General features: G+C 39.2%; 1 protein-coding gene across 1 annotated transcript in view; it reads right to left on the reverse strand.

Moving 5' to 3' along the window:
- The window catches only part of LOC115383599 (gamma-aminobutyric acid receptor subunit gamma-3-like), a 73,648-nt gene that overhangs the window by 49,160 nt on the left and 4,840 nt on the right, over window positions 1-19,648 (reverse strand). The window lies entirely within an intron of this gene.

Raw genomic sequence — 19,648 nt, forward strand, 5'->3', positions numbered from 1 at the left:
AACCAAGTTTTGGATGTTAGATTTACACACTGCAAAAAATAATCCAGATCTGAGCAAGTTTTTTAAACTCTTTTGAGTGAAAATGTCTCATTTTATTTTTATTTAAAATAAATTTGCTTAAAAATTATACTTCATCAAGATAGAAAGACTTGATTTAAGAAAAAATCAAGATGGCTTGACCTTCTTCTATTGGCTGATTTTTCTCTTCAATTAAGATGCTTTTATTTTGAAACAAGTTTATAAGCAACATTTCCACTCAAAACTAGTTTAAAAAACTTGCTCAGATTTGGATTTTTTTGCAGTGCAGATGTAACTGAAGTCAAGTAAATTAATAAAACAACCTCAGCTTCACCAAAGTGCTTAAAAAAGCTATGTTTGTTGTCATGAGATCAAACTATACAGTAAATTTATTTGGGTGGAGTTTTAAAAAGCTGTTAAACTAAAAAAAAAAATAAAATAAAAAAGTATACAAATTAAACTAAAAATAATAAAAACAAAAAATTTAAAAAAACCCAGAACTAGAAAACCAAACGCTTCATAAGACAATCATTATGAGAATTAATTCATTTCACACACTGGTTTGACTTTAAACCCATGATTTTACCTTTTTTAAAATCTAATTTTAAACGTTTCTCCAGGCTGTTTCTCACGTTTCTATTGATCTGATTGGATACTACTTAAAGCAGGATTTAGGCTTTAAAAATCATCTCTTTAAACATATTTTTATTGAGATTTAACCAGATTCCAGCCTCTTTTGCTCTTCAGCGGCAGTTTTCCCTCCTAATCCTGGATAAAAAGCGAGTGGGAGGAGCTGAGGAGCTTCCAGCTGCTTTCTGCTGTTTCTGAAGGGTTTTCTGCCAAGCGCTTCTAATTACATCTGCTCTCATTACAGCCAGGAGAAAAATCTGAGGAGTGCAAAATAAGGGAAGCGAACCAGAGACGGACACAGCGGCAGGGCCAGGGGACACGTTTTTACTGGGTTTATTCCAGGCGCCACCCTCCGCTCATAAAACATGAAGATAATGCGGAAGTGCAAAAAAAACTGTAATTCCGGAGAGATTCCAGCAGGGGGCAATGATGCTGGTTTCAAAAAGAGCCCGGGTCTCATTGGAACCCATTCAAAAATGCCGATTTTCAGAGTGCAAATAAACATATAAAGCGTCTGGTTTCAGTACATATTTTGGTCTCTATCACTAGTTTCTGTAACTGTGTTGGCTTCACCAGACTCTGATTTTTACATTAATCATCTGTTGATTTTATATTACGAGTTGAAGTTTTGCATAAATCGCCCTATCACAGCACCTCCTCTGTCCACGTGATGCGGTCACGTGACGGGCTGGACCAATCACATTTACATCCGGTTTCAAATATTCAATGTGGAGACGTCCTGCTGGACTCGCTTGTAGTCTTCAGAACAGCGGTTGAGAACTCTATGGGTGACGTCACGAAAGGTCTGTCCATTTATTTACTGTCTATGGTTTATTCAGATAAAAGACAGAATAATATAAAGAGATTAAAAAAAATGACTCAAATTAGTCAAAACTTTTTACCATCTTAAAAAGATGGTAAAAATTGCTAAAGGAGGTTAAAAATAGATGAAACTGTTTTAAAATGTGATTTGCTAATAAAAAAGTATATCAAAGTTTAAGAAAGGCTTCAATGGTGGAAAAAGGTATGAGATTGTACAAAAAATAAAAATTAAAGCTCAAAAAGGAAAAAAACAAAAAAACAAAAGCAAAACAGGCTAATATAACTCAAATCACCAGAAAAGAAGAAAAAATAAACTGTTCAAAATGGTACACAAAAGGTGAAAATAAAATAAAATAAAATAAAATAAAATAAAATAAAATAAAATAAAATAAAAAAAAATAAAGATATTCAAATAGGTAGAAAAAAAGATTGAAGCTATAAAAATTTCTGAAAGTGTCAAAACAAAGTTGTTAAAATTGCAAAAAAAAGTAAATAAATAAATAATTTTAATTAATTAATTAATTAATTACCCAAAAAAATATTAAAAAATATAACAAAAAAAATGATTGGAATCGTTTTAACAACAAAAAAATGATTAAATCTTTAAGATTTCTAAAAGTGCTCAAAACAAAGTTGTTATACTCTCAAAATAAATAAATTAATTAATTAAATTAAAATAAATAACATAATTAAAATAAATTATAGAATCACCCCCCAAAAAATTATGAAAAATACAAGAAAAATAATTGGAATTGTTGCGACGCTACAGTTTAAACTACAAAAAAAAAAAAAAAAAAGATTGAACCGTTAAAATTTATAAAAGTGTCAAAACAAGTAACGTAGCTTAAATTGCTCAAACATCTGGGAAACAAAGAAAAAAAAATTACCCCAAAATAACTTCCAAAAAATACAAAGAAATGACTGGAATTTAAACAGAAAAGTGCCCGCACACACACACATAAACACTTTAAAATAACTAAAAAAAGACACAAATTAAGAAAAAAAAAATCAGTCTAAGAAAAGAAGAAAACAAAAAAATAGCTAAACTGACTGAAAGGGTTAAAAAAAAAAAACCCAGAAAATTCCTGGTGTAAATACTATAAAACCCAGAGTCTTTACCGGAACGGCTGAATGAATGAAGCCCTGTTGCCAAGCAACCAGGCCTCACAGCTTGTCTCTGATCGTGGAGGTGAAATTACAGAATCAAACCAGCGGGCCGCTTTCCTGGAATCCAGAGAGGCAATCACAGCTTTTATTGGACGCTTTAAAGACAGAACATGTTTCACTCTCTGGAGCTAACGGATGACCTCTGACCTGGGGAGATTCTCGCCGCCTTCTTGTCCACATCTGTGTGTCAGATCCCCCCAGAGGATCATGGGACATTGATCTGCTCAGTGATCTGATCACTGGATGTTGAGGGTTTGTAATCCCTGCTGAATGTCAGCTGATGACGGTGTTCAGCTTCAAGCTACGTAGCTTCTTTAGCTCGTCATCCGACGGCGGGACCGGGTTCCCAGATCGCCCTGAAGACGAGGCGTAATCCGTGAGGCGTTAAATTCCCCTTTTCAGGCCGAGTGCCCTCAGGCGCGGCGTGTTCAGAGACGCTGGGTCGCTCATCTCAACAAGACGCCGTCCTCAAACTAGTCCATGACCTCCTGAGAGATCTGGATCTACCAGGCCAAAACATGAAGATAATGAAGTGCAAAAAAAAAGATGTAATAGCGGGGGAATTCCAGCAGGGGGCGATGATGCTGGATTCTCATTGGAAGCCATTCAAAAATGATGATTTTCCAGAGAGTAAATAAAGTACTTGAGAATATGTTCTGGTCTCTAGCACTGGTTTCTACAAACACAAATCATCTATTGGCTTGATTTTAGCATCAATGGACCAATCACAGCAAGTCCTCTATCCATGTGATGCGGTCAGATGACAGGTTCCACCAATCACATTTACATCTGGTTTACAGTGTTCAAGATGGAGACGTCCTGCTCACATCCTCAAAACGGGACTTCAGAACGTCATGTTAGCTCCACCCATCTTTATATACAGTTTATTGATGACATCATGCCAGCTCCGCCCTTCTTTTATATACAGTCTGTGGAAGACGTCACGTTAGTTCCGCCCATCTTTTATATACAATCTATGGATGATGTCACGTTAGCTCCGCCCATCATTTATCTAGTGATGACGTCATGTTAGCTCCACCCATCTTTTATATACAGTTTATGGATGACATCATGCTAGCTCCACCTATTTTTTATATAGTCTATGGATGACATCCCGTTAGCTCCACCTTTCTTTTATATACAGTCTAGTGATGATGTCATGTTAGCTCCGCCCTTCTTTTACATACAGTCTATGGATGATATCACGTTAGCTCCGCCCATTTTTTATATACAGTCTGTGGATGACGACACGTTAGCCCCGCCCATCTTTTATATAGTTTATGGATGACGTCACGTTAGCCCCGCCCATCTTTTATATACATTCTTTGGATGACATCACGTTAGCTCCACCCATCTTTTATATAGTCTATGGATGACATCACGTTAGCTCCGCCTTTCTTTTATATACAGTCTAGTGATGATGTCATGTTAGCGCCGCCCTTCTTTTACATACAGTCTATGGATGATGTCACGTTAGCTCCGCCCATCATTTATCTAGTGATGATGTCATGTTAGCTCCGCCCATCTTTTATATAGTCTATGGATGACATCACGTTAGCTCCGCCCATCTTTTATATATTCTATGGATGACGTCACGTTAGCTCCGCCCATCTTTTATATACAGTCTATGGATGATGTCACGTTAGCTCCGCCCATCTTTTATATACGGTCTAGTGATGACGTCACGTTAGCTCCGCCCATCTTTTATATAGTCTATGGATGACATCACGTTAGCTCCGCCCATCTTTTATATAGTCTATCGATGATGTCACGTTAGCTCCGCCCGTTTTTTATATACAGTCTAAGGATGATGCCATGTTAGTGTATGGATGACATCACGTTAGCTCGGCCCATCTTTTATCTGCAGACTAGTGATAACACACTAGATAACGCAAAAACTCAAAATCTTATCCACTCTTTACATTGTATGCTGTCTATTTCGTATTTAATCAAGAATTATTGAACATTTTCTTCCATTTCTTCACCAAAACCTTTATTGTGACACTTATATTCCTCCAACTGTCATTTTTTCAGCCAAAAATCCACTTTTCATCCTCCAAAAGTGTCTATTCATTAAATACACTCACTAAATTCAGATACTCAGACAGTGAGCCTGTCCTTTCTGTGACTCCATTCAGAATGGAAACAGAAAAAAAAAAAAAAAACAGTAGAAGAAGAAAGAGCGATGCGGAATCTGGGACAACCTGAAGCGAGTCGTCCTTAATTTACGGAGCCGGACGGATCTTCACAAAATGTGTTTTCCACAGATATTAGAGGAGAATGAAGTGTTACCATCTTTTATTCTCCCTGCTTTTCTAAAGCGATGCTCGGCCGGCCGCAGGCGGCGCCGTGTTGATCCAGACGTCGCTGTTTATTTGGCTTCTTTCATTTGAGAGAATAAAGGCTCGAAAAGGAAGAAATAGGGGGCAAAATAAAAGCCTACTACATGTACACTGTAAAAAAATCCAAGTTTTTTTATACTTGTTTTGAGAGAAAATGTCTCTGAAATGAAGACAGTTTTACCTTGTTCTATTGGCAGATTTTTTAATGCATTTCAAAGTAAAAGTATCTTAATTTAAGAAAAAAACAATCTGCCAATAGAACAAGTGAAAATTGAAGATAGTTTTATTAATTTCAAAGCAAAAGTATCTTAATTTCCAATAACATCTAAGAGAAAAAGTTTTTTTTTTATTACTTATTTCAAAGTTGAAGTATCCGACTTCAAGAAAACACATCTGCCAATAGAACAAGTGAAAATTTGAGTTTTTTCTATTATTTCAAAGTAAAAGTATCTTAATTTAGGGGGGAAAAAATCTAATAGATCAAGTCAAAATTGTTGATTTATTTATTTATTTCAAAGTAAAAGTATCTCAATTCATGACAAAAATCTGCCAATAGAAGAAATGAAAATGGTAGATTGTTTTTTACTTATTTCAAAGTAAAAGCATCTTAATTTAGAAAAAAAAAATCAAATACAACAAGTAAAAATTGCTGATTTTTTTTAATTATTTCAAAGTAAAAGTATCTTACTTCAAGAAAATAAAATCTGCCAAAAGAACAAGTGAAAATTATACTTTTTTTTTTATTTCAAACTGAAAGTATCTTAATTTAAGAAAAAAAAAATCCACAAATAAAACAAGTGAAAATTGCAGATGTTGATTTCCTTATTTCAAAGTAAAAGTATTTTAAATATAAGGAAAACAATCCACCAATAGAAGAAGTGAAAGCTGTCTTGATTTCAGAGAACTTCTCTTAAATCAAGTCTTTTATTTTGCTGAAATATAATTTTTAAATGAACTTATCTGAAATCCAGTAAAATGAGACATTTTCACTCAAACCCAGTTTAAAAAACTTGCCCAGATTTGCAATTTTTTTTTACAGTGTGGAAGCTTCAATCTACGAGCAGTTCTTTGCTCTCTATGGAGAAACCTCCTCCTCCTCCTCTTCCTCCTCTTCCTCCTCTGGGCCTTATCTGGATCATCGAGGCTCCCGTGGGGCGCCTGATTAGAAAGCAGAGTTCTCTGGATGGCGTGATGAACGCACCGTGGCGAGTCCTGACTGGCTATTAGATCAACGTATGGCCACCGTCCCGAGGGGGGGGTGGGGGGGGGGGGGAAATCAATTAATCACGTTCTGTTAGGTGAGAGCGATCCACTGGAACAAAGTCTCCCGGCGAGGCGGCTCGGTGTCACGGGACGAATCCTCGCCAGATGTTCACCATCTGTTACCGTGACGACGATAAATCTCCCACAAATCACTGCTGATAAATGATATTACTGCCATTATTAGACCATTACACTGCAAAAAAAAAAATCCACATCTGAGAAAGTTTTTAAAACTTGTTTTGAGTGAAAATGTCTCATTTTACTGGATTTAAGATAAATTCACTAAAAATTATATTTCATCTAGATAGAAAGACTTGATTTAAGAGAAGTTTTCTGAAATCAAGACAGTTTTACCTTCTTCTATTGGTGGATTTTTTTTCTCTATTTATTTTGTATTATTAGTCCATGCATAATTCACCCAGGATAAACTGGGAATGTTCAGCAGAATCTGTGGCAGTAGGAAAAATTCTTTTAAAAATCAGCGTTTCAGGACGTCCCTACTATTAATACTAGTGACTCTCGGGAACAGTTTATCTGTTCAGTCTTTATAGTTCAGTTAAATCAGCTGTACTTGGTTATTTGGGTTGTATTGTGCAAATACAAGCTTCTCAATGTGTTGCCGTGGTTACGTATCATCTGAAAGATTTTAATTATAGGAGTCAGATCACGAAAAGTTGACTTTTATAAGCTTTTAGCATTGTTCGTGAGTGAGTATTTTATTAAAAAAAAACTGCAGTTCATTAGTTCTCTTCAGTTGTGCATATTTGAGTAGGCATCGTAAATCCTCTTATAGTAGCTGGGGCTTTTATTTGTCTCAAGTCTATCTGGAAGCAGGCTTTTAATGGAAGGAGGCATGTATAAGAGAGAGGCTTCTATTTTAAAATGTTCAAAAAGAGCAGAAAGATCTTTTGTGTCAGTTTGAACCCAGTAAAATGTACTGAGCTCATTTATTGAAAACAAGTATCAAACAGTACTAAGCCAGTAAAAAAAAAACAGCAGTGCAGTTTAGAGCTGGGGATATATCCCATTAATTCGAATAATTTGATTTTATTTTTTTTAATCGATGTAAAAAAAAAAACAACAACAACATGGAGTTTCATGTTTTCTGTCCCTCCGCCATTTTTTACCGGATGTGTGTAATACACACAGTCACCATACCAGGAGGACTGGCGCTGCAGCACAGACTACTGTCAGCACAGCGCCGTAGCGCTTCACAGAAAAAAAGAAAAGGAAAAAAAAAAAAAGGTTATATCGGGAGGCGGCTTTTGTGAGCTTTCTATGTATCATATGTCTATCTCATGTGGTCATACTATTATTCAGGTTCGGGAGTAACATGAACCGGGCCAGAGGTGCTAAAATAGGTTTTTATTGACTGTAGACGACTTTGGAATTGTTGGGAAATCACAGTACAGCTCTTTTAAAAAGACAATGAGCAGCAACTTTTAATTTGGAAACTATTGAGGGATCAGATTTCAAAATAAAAGTGGACATATGTGGAGATTTGACAGTTAATTAAAGCTTTTTGTGACTTTTTTTTTTAAACAGTCTCTTTCCTTCCAGACTATAGACACTCTTTCATCTCCGTCTCCCTGTTTTAAAACTCCACACCAGCGTTTTATTGCATCTATTGTTTTTTTTAAATGCTTCAACATAAATGGTTTCTATAATTAACCGCACCCGACAGCCTCAGATCACAGCTCTCCTTACTCCGCTGATACGGCGTCTCTGTAGCTTTTTTTTGCTTCAGACTGCCACAAGAAGAAGAAAAGAAACAGCCAGATGTTTTTTTACTTCAAAGTCTTCGTCAGGTTTATATAAAACCATATCAATGGAAGCGGGTTTAAAAACAAAAATGAGAGGCGAGGAAGAGGCGGATCTCAGCGTTTGCAGAGGACACACTCGTCTACGCTTCCTGATCGATGGCTGATTAAAAAGGAAAGACAGAAAGTTCAATGTGGTGATTAATACTGTACTGGCCTGAATATAGGACAATATTTTATTCCAGAAATTGTATTCTCAAAAACGGGGTAGTACTGTAATTGAGGACTAGATTGTTGTTACAAATCCGCGCCGCTAGAGGGAGCAAAAGTACCGGTGACGTACTCATTGTTGTGTTTTCCTTGAATAACTGTATGATTAAAAGTTGTTTTATGAGTAACCTTATTCTTTTTCAACATATTTTTGTTTTCACAAAATGATATTTGAAAAATAGGGGTGCTCTTGTAATCAGAGTGGTCCTATATTCAGGCCATTACGGTAATTCCTCTTTGATTCCTGGATTGTGATTAACATATTTGCCTGAATATGGATGATATTTTATTCTAGAAACTGTTTTATTCTCAAAAATGGGGTGGTACAATAATCTACATTGTCGTTACAGATCTGCACTGCTAGAGGGAGCCGAAATATCGCTGTCCAGGAAGTGAATGAAGGAAATGGATTGGAATTATGGAGGATCCAAACTGCCATATTCAGAAATTAATACAGAAATATAGAAATGGGTCAATGTGCCAATAAGTCATACTAAATTTAGTTTTCTATGAGAAAACCTATAAAATGTGTCTCGATGGAAACATGGGAAATAATTTCAGCTGAAAGACAGCGGCGAGCATGCTGGGAAAGCTGTAGATTGTTTCACGTCTCAACTGCTGAAAGGCGGCACAAAAAATACAAAACAGTGCCCGGAAGTCAATTCTGCAGGAAATCCATCCAACAAACGAGAGACAAAATGGATTTAAACTTAAATTTTACGCAGACTTAATTATATTTCATCAAGATAGAAAGATGTGATTTAAGAGAAGTTCTCTGGAATCAAGGCAGTTTTACCTTCTTCTATTGGTAGATTGTTTACTGATTTCAAAGTAAAAGCATCTTAATTTAAGAAAAAAATCTGCCAATAGAAAAGGAAAGCATTAATTTTTTTAACTAATTTCAAAGTTTAAGTATCCGAATTTAAGAATTAGCATAGCTGCTATCCCCGCCTTTTCATATAGTTGCTAGCCCCACCGTTAGCATAGCTACTAATCCCTCCATTAGCACAGCTTCTATCCCCTCCATTGGCATAAAAGTTGCACCTTGTACTCTGCAACACATTTTTGTCTGTTGGGGAAAATACATCCATTTATTTCAATGGGGGTTCTATGGTCATACATCTATGATTGTAACTCCTGTGGTGATGTAATTTTCCACAACCTGCATAAAATTTGTTTTAACTTAGTCTTTTTAATTATATTTAACTTATTCTCCATAAAAATAATTTAAAACCTGCAAAATTTGACAGTGAATTCATGGACTAGAGCTGTTTTTACGGTTCTAGACGGAATGAGATCTATAACTGAGGAGCGTTGTTGACATTGGTGTTTTGCTTTGACGGCTTGAAAATGAGCTTTTAACACGTTAAATATTGATTTTGCTCTCAGACATCAACGCCGTCTTGTCCTCTGAGGCATTTTCACACAAACACAAAGCAAACTTCTCGATCTCGACCCTTCTAAATCTCATCTCTCGCTGTCGGTTCTTCCCCTGCAGCGATATTGCCGACACAAATCTTCCCCGTGTTCCCAAATATAAATGAAATTGAGTAGTGCTGACTCACCGGGTGACCCTCTGGAGTGAGGTTTATGAGATCATAACAAAAAGAAAAAAGAAAGAAGAAGCTGTTGTTCATTTTGTGAGACTCCATAAAAAAGAAAATCATAAATGCTTCTGTTGCTACTTCCTGTTTGTGTTTTGTAGAGTTTTTCTGACTTTTCTGAGTGAGAGGAAATGTCTGTCTATTAGTCTTGAAATCATCAGCGTTTGTGTTTTCTATTTATTCAGTGAAATGTTGCTCAGTTTAATTTATTCGAGCAAGTTATGTTGTGCTAACTGTTTGCATGTCAATGGGTTTTCCCATAGAGGTTAGCATGAAGCTGGCAGGACTGTTGTGATTTACTGTGTTTTACAGCATCTCGTCCATGAAGAAAGCATAATTCAGCCTTTACAGGATGAATCTGACAGTCAGGAGGCATTCTCTGCTCTACACAGTTTATTCCAATGAGAAAGATTCTTCTCTACTCTCTATGCACATATATATGTAACTCTAGGCACCCATATCTATAGCTCTATGCACATAAATCTAAGGAACTACACATATCTCTGGCTCTATGAATATGTCTATGGAGCTATGCACATATATCTATAGCTCTACACATATACCTGTCTCTATGCACATATATGGTTCTATGTCCATGTCCTGCCCTCGCGCTCTGTTGCTAGGCAGGTAGCTAACCAATGTCCAAAAACCACACCACCGCTCCTTTAGTGGTCTTTAATATCAATGAATAAATGGTAAAACTGTAACACACAAACACAAATAGCATCAGAGCTAGGTTACAATAAACAAGCATGCTAGCACTAGCCACTAGCTAATTGCTCATTAGCGTATATGCTAACACTGCAAATAAACACATTTCCAGAAGCACTACCCATACCGAACATTTCAAAACACACAATAACAATTAGTGTAACGTCTGTACATCATATTTTATCAACTCACAGGCTGTGCTGGCCTCAAGATACACAGTATAAGACAAAAAAGTTCAGTTTTTTTCAAACTCTCCATTGGACAGGAAGTGGTGATCGGCGCGACTTCCGGTTTCATTTCAAAATAAAAACGCACCATAAAGAACGCAAACATGTAATTCAAGACAATCAAAATAACCTCATACAGCAGTATATGGGGTGGCTCATAAGGAGCCAGAACAGTCTGTATATCTTTGGCTCTATGCACATATATCTGTGGTTCCAAGAACATACATATATATATATATATATATATATATATATATATATATATATATATATATATATATATGTACATACAGTATCTCGGGAAGTATGCACATATCTCTGGCTCTATGTACATATATTCATAGTTCTATGTACATATGTCTATGGTTCTATGCCCATATAGCTCTCCACACATACGCCTATGGCTCTTTGCACATATGTCTATGTGTATATGCATCTATAACCAAGTCAGCAGAAAAGCATCATTTCTGAGCATTTTTCCACAAAAAGATCCTCCGTTGCCAATGGACTCCCAAAACAATGAAAACCTTACTGTTTTCCTGGATCAATCAACCAATCAATTATCCCACAGACAAGCATTTCTATTGATTATAGGGACTTTTAGTCAGGCACATCCAGAGACGCCACATTTAACCAATCTAAACACTATAAAGTCAGAATTATGCTAATCAGGAGGCTAATCCCATAATCTCTTTGATCTTGAGCGAGTGGGGAATAAAGAGAGAATATTCAATGTGCTAAAGTGACATAAGACGGTTTAAAAACTGCTCCCCAGGCACCGCTTTTCCTCACTTTCACACCGGGACGTCAAAAAAGCACAGCTGGAGATTTAATGAGGCTCTGCGTCCATCAGGGGAAAACAAGGAATTATGGGTGATTACGGCCTCATTACCATATATCGTGATTGGAGGTGAGCTGGAGGACTGATGGCCGCCTCCTGTGGAGTGACTTATTAATTTACTTATAATTAACCACAGAAGAAGAGTCTGCATAGAGAGACGTGTTCAACAAGCGGCACCACAGTGGTTTTTGAAAGTGGCTCGAAAGGTGGAAGTTTTACGAAATGCAGAGACTCGGTCGGTGTGGAAAGATGGGAAAACACAACTTTTTGAAAATGCTTCGACTCCAGAGGAACATGAGCAAGCACAACTTTTCGAAAACATTCCAACTCTGTAGAAACATGGAAAAACACAACTTTTTGAAAATTCTTAGATTCCAGAGAAACATGGGAAAACAAAACTTTTTGAAAATTCTTAGATTCCAGAGAAACATGGGAAAACAAAACTTTTTGAAAATTCTCAGATTCTAGAGAAACATAGGAAACAACTTTTCAAAAGCTGTGACTCCACAGAAACATGAGCAAGCACAACTTTTCAAAAGCATTCCAACTCTGTAGAATCATGGGAAAACTCAACTTTTAGAAAATGCTTTGATTCCAGAAAAACATGAGAAACCACAACTTTTTGAAAACGCTGCAACTTCATCTCCATGGAATCAGAGAATATACAACTTTTTGAAAATGCTCTCACTCCGTCTCCATAGCAACATGGAAAAACAACTTTTCGAAAACACTGACTCTGTCTCCAATGAAACATTGGAAAACAACTTTTGGAAAAAAGCGCTGACTCTGTGGAAAAATGGGCAAAAATGCAACTTTGTGAAAACACTTTGGCTCCATCTTCATGGAAACATGGGAAAACTTTTTGAAAATGCTTTGACTCTGTCTCAGTGTTAACATGGCAGCACTTTTTCAAAAAGCTCCCACTCCATTAGGAAATGGAGTAAATCTGAACTTTCTGAAAATGCTCAATGTTTTGTTTTCATGACAAAACAAACAAACCAACATGTTCATTACATCGTTTCTGAAAGATGGGCGGAGCTAACGTGACATCATCCATAGGCTGTATATAAAAGATGGGCGGAGCTAACGTGACATCATCATAGACTATATAAAAGATGGGCGGAGCTAACGTGACGTCATACATAGACTGTATATAAAAGATGGGCGGAGCTAACGTGACATCATCCATAGACTGTATATAAAAGATGGGCGGAGCTAACGTGATGTCATACATGAACTGTATATAAAAGATGAGCGGAGCTAATGTGACATCATCATACTATATAAAAGATGGGCGGAGCTAACGTGACATCATCATAGACTATATAAAAGATGGGCGGAGCTAACGTGATGTCATACATGAACTGTATATAAAAGATGAGCGGAGCTAATGTCACATCATCATACTATATAAAAGATGGGCGGAGCTAACGTGACATCATCACTAGACTGTTTAATATGTTGATTTACACTCATAAAATCAGCACTTTCGAATGGGATCCAATGGGATGCCAGCATCATCACCCCCTGCTGGAATACCCCTGCTATTACAGCCTTTCTTTTCTTTTCCTCTCAGGAGCTGTGGAGCCGCCGCTGTGCCAGATGAAGGCAGGACTCCTGCCGGGAGCCTCAAACACCGTCTCCCACTGAAACGCCATAATTTCAGGGTGGCGGCAGTTTGAGAAGTTTTTCAAAAACAGCGCTTCCATCTATTGATCCGTCCTCAAGGCTGCTTTTTTTTTTTTTTACTTTAAGCTGAAAGATCTCAGCAGAACACAATGTGGAGGAGAGGATAAATGGTGAAAAATATCAAAGGAAAAATTGATTTTTGTATAATTTCTAAAAAGTGGCACCTGGGTGTGAGCAATTTGGCCTCAAAGTCAAACTGTCAGGGTGGACAAACTGATTTACCACAAGTTTTCTTGAGGTTTCTATGTGCTAAAGTAGCATTCATGTTGAAATTGTTTAGTTTTTGCAAAAATGAAGATATTTTAAAACACAACTTTGTTGAAAATGCTGTCACACCGTACAAATATGGGAAAACATTTTTTTTAAAAATGCTCTGACTCTGTAGACTCAAGGGAAAACAACTTTTTTTTTGAAAAAGCTCTGACTCTGTTGCCATAGAAACATGGAATACACAACTTTTTGAAACTTAGAAAAAATAGGTGGGGGGCATTTATAACTATAATCCATTGAGTTATAGCGTAGAATACACACACACACACACACACACACACACACACACACACACACACACACACTATGTAACACAACTACACACAATGGATACAATTATATTGAAACACACACACCTGCTACGATTGCACATACACGCCCGTGTGCACACACACAATTCCATACACAATAAACAATTATACACACACACACACACACACACACACACACACACACACACACACACACACACACACACACACATATACACACCTACAATCACCCACATGTGCACACACAGACACATACACAGCCGGATACACACACATACTCATGAAAATATTCGCACACATGCAAACACACACACACACACACACATCGGACACAATTACACACACACACACTTCTGACACAATGACAAATACACACACACTCACTCTGGAAAAGTTAAATTAATCTGTATTTGTGTGTGTTTGTGTGTGTGTGTGTGTGTGTGTGTGTGTGTGTGTGTGTGTGTGTGTGTGTGCGGCCCCCCCCCCCCGTCCACCCTGACGTCCTCCTCCGTCCTTAATTCCCCGCCAAGCACCGCACGCCATCCACGCCGCGTCCCGTCCTGCGAGCGTGCACGACGCTCATGCACGAGGCTCATCCTCGTCTCCCTCAACCATCAGCCCGGGACGCCACGGGGAAGTGACACAATAGGGACACACACACGCACACGCACACGCACACACACACACACCATGCTTCCCGGCCTCAGATGTGGCCCAGTCACCCAGTTCATCGCTCCAGAGACTCTTATTTTGAAAATCTGCTCATTTCGGGCACACTCTGGTAGTCCTACATTTCAAATTAAGCCAGTACATTTTTTTTTTTCTAAATCTCATATTTTTCATTTACTTTCTGAAGTAATTTTGAGCCACATTTGTGTTTTTTACATCCTTTTTTAAGCATCTCTTTGGTTTTTGGATTTCATTTTTATTGCTTTATGAGTCTGTTTTCACATTTTATTCTATTTCCTTCTGCGTCTTCACACTGCGCCAAATATGCTGTTTGAATAAGTTTTTTCCAAATGTATTAAACTTTTCATGAACGGCCCCTCGCTGCCTCTCATACTGGATTCTTCACCCGAAAGAAAAACAAAAAATACATAAAAACTGAGAAACAAACAGCCGGGCTGGAAACTAATGGCCAATTAATAAAGAATATGTGAAATCGGCTGAGAACAACAGAGTGTTTCCACAGCCGGCAGCGTGTAAACACACACACACACAGACACACACACACACACACAGACACACACACACACACTGGAGCACAGCAAGCCGAGGCGAGGCGAGACAGAAAATCTCATTCCCAGCAGGTTATTTGGCCGCCCGCTCGTTTCAGATATCCCAGAAAAAAAACACAAATAATCCGTATGAACGATGTGGAGATAAGCTCCCAAACACACACACACACACACACACACACGCACACACGCACACACACACATACACGGACTGACTCCTTCCCACCCCAGCAGAGGGAATCTGAGTCTTAATAAAGCCTGAGAATTCAGGAGTCCAGAGTAGGAGAGGAGAGGAAGGTAATGCTGCTAACAGAGGCACACTGCTAATTAGAAGAGGCTTTTATTTTGGAAATCACTCTTTTCAGAAGTGGAACGGTTCACATGGAAACCACACTTTATCTTTGACGTGAAGGGATAATATGTGGATCAACTTTTTTTTTTTTTTTTTCAGCTGCAAAAGCTCAATATGCAAATTGGATTTAAAGGTGAATTGACAATGCAGTGTTTGAGCATTAGGTGGCAGCAGAGAGTCATTTTCACATAGATGTTGGATGCAGAAGGTTGATGGTTGCATATTACATGAGAATCAACACTGTTAAAGGTTTAAATAGGCTAAAAAATACATAAATGAATAAATGATGTTGTCACATGTAAGGTGCGTGGGCCAACATTGGGCCACAAGAGGCTCCAATCCGGGCCACCAAACAAACTTGAAAGATTTTTTGAAAAATTTATGAAATTTAGTGGTTCCAATAAAACACTCAAGACCCGAGTTGAGATATTGGTGATGCTAAAATGAAATCTAGCTACCTGGCTACTATCAAACTAGCCTCAAATTCAAGTTGAGCGGGTGAAAAAAACAATCAAAATGCAACAGTTTTGTTGATATTTCACTGCATTTTGCAGAATTATGTTGAAATTATAGTCATTTTAAGGTGGTGATGGTTAAAAATACAATGTCATCATCTGCATATAGCAAAACTTTACATGTATTATTATTATTATTATTATTATTATTACTATTATTATTATTATTATAGACTTTACCATTCCATATATTATTATAGTTACTTTTCTATTATTTTAATTTTTTATTGTATTTTTATTTTTATTTATTTATTTTTCTTAGATATTGGGCAGTATCTGGCTAGTTTTCTTGAATCCCCATAGTTTCCTGGAACAAATTCTGATAATCCCCTCTCTAAAATTGAAAACTGCTGCCTTAATACAGGATTTCCCGCAATTAAACTTATAAAAGCATAAAAAAAATCTCCTTCCTGGCTCCCACGTGGTGCAGCTGGGTTGTATTTCCCCAAATCTGAGGCAGTGGAGCAATGCGAAACACCTGGAGCTGCAGGAAGCAAAACAAACCCGAAATGAGAAATGAGAGCGGAGCAGCTCCCCGAAGGCTCTCCGACTGGAGATGCAGGAAATCTGAAACGCTGCCGTCATGGCGGCAAGTCAGAACAAAAATAGAGCGGCGGTGAAGGACGGACAGAACGTGGCAGAAAGAATCAGAGTGAGAGAAAACAGACCAATGAGGTGGGAGGATTTGGACCGAGTCTCCAGGAGGACAGTGAACGCACCGTCATGTTCCAGGAACCACCCTGAGATTCATAATCTGCCTCATTCTGATCCAACAAAAGTCATTTTATGATCTCAGCAATGCAGCCTGGTTGAACTGAAGAGTTTGGTTTAAAGAGTTTGTTCCAGAAAACTATGGAGGATTAAAAAAAATAAAGACTGGGCCACATACAACCCATTATGTAATAATAATAATAATAATAATAATAATAATAATAATAATAACAAAGTAAAATAAAATTGAATAAAATAATATAAAAAAAATTAAGTTTTCCTCTATGCAGATGATGACATTGTCTATAGTTTTAATCTGGAAAGGACATTTTTCATATTTTTATTTTTAGTATACTCTGGGAAACACCTGTATTAAAGAAGTAGTTCTCAATTTTAGAGAAACAGTCAGCAGAATTTTTTGCCGGAATAAACAAAATTGTACAATAGCGCTAAATTAAAAAAACTCCATACGTCCAACCATCTTCCACCGCTTATCCAGGGCCGGGTCGTGAGGGCAGCAGTCTCAGCAGGGATGTCCAGACTTCCCCATCCCCAGACACTTCCTCCAGCTCTTCCGGGAGGATCCCAAGGCGTTCCCAGGCCAGCTGAGAGACGTAGTCATTCCAGCGTGTCCTGGGTCTTCCCCGGGGTTTACTCCCAGTGGGACATGCCCGGACAACCTCCCCAGGGAGGCATCCAGGAGGCATCCTAAAAAGGTGCCCAAGTCACCTCAGCTGGCCCCTCTCGATTTGGAGAAGCGGCTCTACTCCGAGCTCCTCCCTGGTGACTGAGCTCCTCACCATATCTCTAAGGGAGCGCCCAGCCACCCTACGGAGGAGGCTCATTTCAGCCGCTTGTATCCGGGATCTTGTCCTTTCGGTCATGACCCAAAGCTCATGACCACAGGTGTGGGTGGGAACATAGATTGACCGGTAAATCGAGAGCTTTTCCTTTCGGCTCAGCTCCTTCTTCAGCACAACAGGGCCATACAATACAATACAATGACCACATCACTGCAGCTGCTGCACCGATCCGCCTGTCAATCTCACGCTCCATCTGTCCCCCACTCGAGAACAAAACCCCAAGATACTTAAACTCCTCCACTTGAGCCAGAGTCTCTCCACCAACCTGGAGTGGACAATCCACCTTCTTCCGATTGAGGACCATGGCCACGGATTTGGAGGTGCTGATCCTCATCCCTGTCGCTTCACACTCAGCTGCGAACCGCCCCAGTGCATGCTGTAGGTTCAGGTTCGATGAAGCCAACAGGACAAACATCATCTGCAAAAGCAGAGATGAAATCCTGTGGTCCCCGAACTGGACCTCGCCGGCCCCTGGCTGCACGTAGAAATTCTGTCCATAAAGATTATGAACAGAACTGGTGACAAAGGGCAGCCCCGCCGGAGTCCAACATGCACTGGGAACAGGTCCGACTTACTGCCTGCAATGTGGACCAGACTCCTACTCCGGTCATACAGAGACCGGACGGCCCTTAACAAGGGGCCCCGGACTCCGTATCCTCGGAGCACCCCCCACAAGGAACCGCGAGGGAATGCCTTCTCCAAGTCCAGAAAACGCTTGAACTGGTTGGGTGAACTCTCGCGAACCCTCGAGCACCCTATGGAGGGTGTAGAGCTGGTCCATTGTTCCATGACCAGGACAAAAACTGCATTGTTCCTCCTGAATCCGAGGTTCAACTATCAGTCGAATCCGCCTCTCCAGTACCCTGGAATAGACTTTCCCAGGGAGGCTGAGGAGTGTGATCCCCCTGTAGTTGGAGCACATCCTCCGGTCCCCCTTTTTAAACAGGGGGACCACCACCCAGTCTGCCAATCCAGAGGCACTGTCCCCGACTGCCACGCGATGTTACAGAGACGTGTCACCAAGACAGTCCTGCTCATCCAGAGACTTAGGTACTCAGGGTGAATCTCGTCAACCCCCGGTGCCTTGCCACCGAGGAGCTTACCAACCACCTCGGTGACTTCGGCTTGAGTGATGGACGAGTCGACCTCTGAGACCTCAGCCTCTGCTTCCTCCACAGAAGACGTGACGAGGGATTGAGGAGGTCCGCGAAGCTTTCCTTCCACCGTCCAACAATATCCCAGTTGAGGTCAGCAGCTCCCCACCTCTACTGTAAACAGTGTTAGTGGGACTGCTTTCCCCTCCTGAGGCGCCGGACGGTTTGCCAGAATTTCTTCAAGGCCGACCGATAGTCCTCCTCCATGGCCTCCCCAAACTCCTCCCAGACCGCCGAGTTTTTTGCCTCCACAACCACTTGGGCTGCAGTTCGCTTGGCCTGTTGGTACCAGCTGCTTATGGAGTCCCATGAGCCAACAAGGCTCGATAGGACTCCTCTTCAGCTGGACAGCAGCCCTTACTTCCGGGTCCACCGGGGGTTGCTGCCACGACAGGCACCAGAGACCTTACGACCACAGCTCCGGGTAGCTGCTTCGACAATGGAGGTGGAGAACATGGTCCACTCGGACTCAATGTCCCCAGCCTCCCTAATAATAATAACAATAACAATAATAATAATAATAATAATAATAATAATAATAATAATAATAATAATAATAATAAATTAAAAAATGTTCTATATGCAGATGATAACAGTGTCCATATTTTTAACCATCACCAGCATAAAATGGAAAAAAATTTCAAAATAATGCTGCAAAATGCAGTAAAATATCAACATAAAAGTGTTGCATCATGGGTGTTTTCACACCCTGACAGCATGAATTTCAGGCTCATCCACTTTCCTTGAAGAAACCTTTTTGGGTTATTCCTCTGATTCAGACTAAGCTCTGTAAACCCAGGACCTGTTTCTGTTTTTGTTTTTTCTTAAAAATCCCTGCAGATCTTATCAGTTTCTGCAGATATTCTGAGATGAAGTCGTCTCAGACGGAGCCAAACTCCGTCCTCCTACATCAGAACAAAAGGTGAAGC

This window comes from Salarias fasciatus (assembly GCF_902148845.1).
Source record: "Salarias fasciatus chromosome 23 unlocalized genomic scaffold, fSalaFa1.1 super_scaffold_20, whole genome shotgun sequence".
Lineage (NCBI taxonomy): Eukaryota > Metazoa > Chordata > Actinopteri > Blenniiformes > Blenniidae > Salarias > Salarias fasciatus.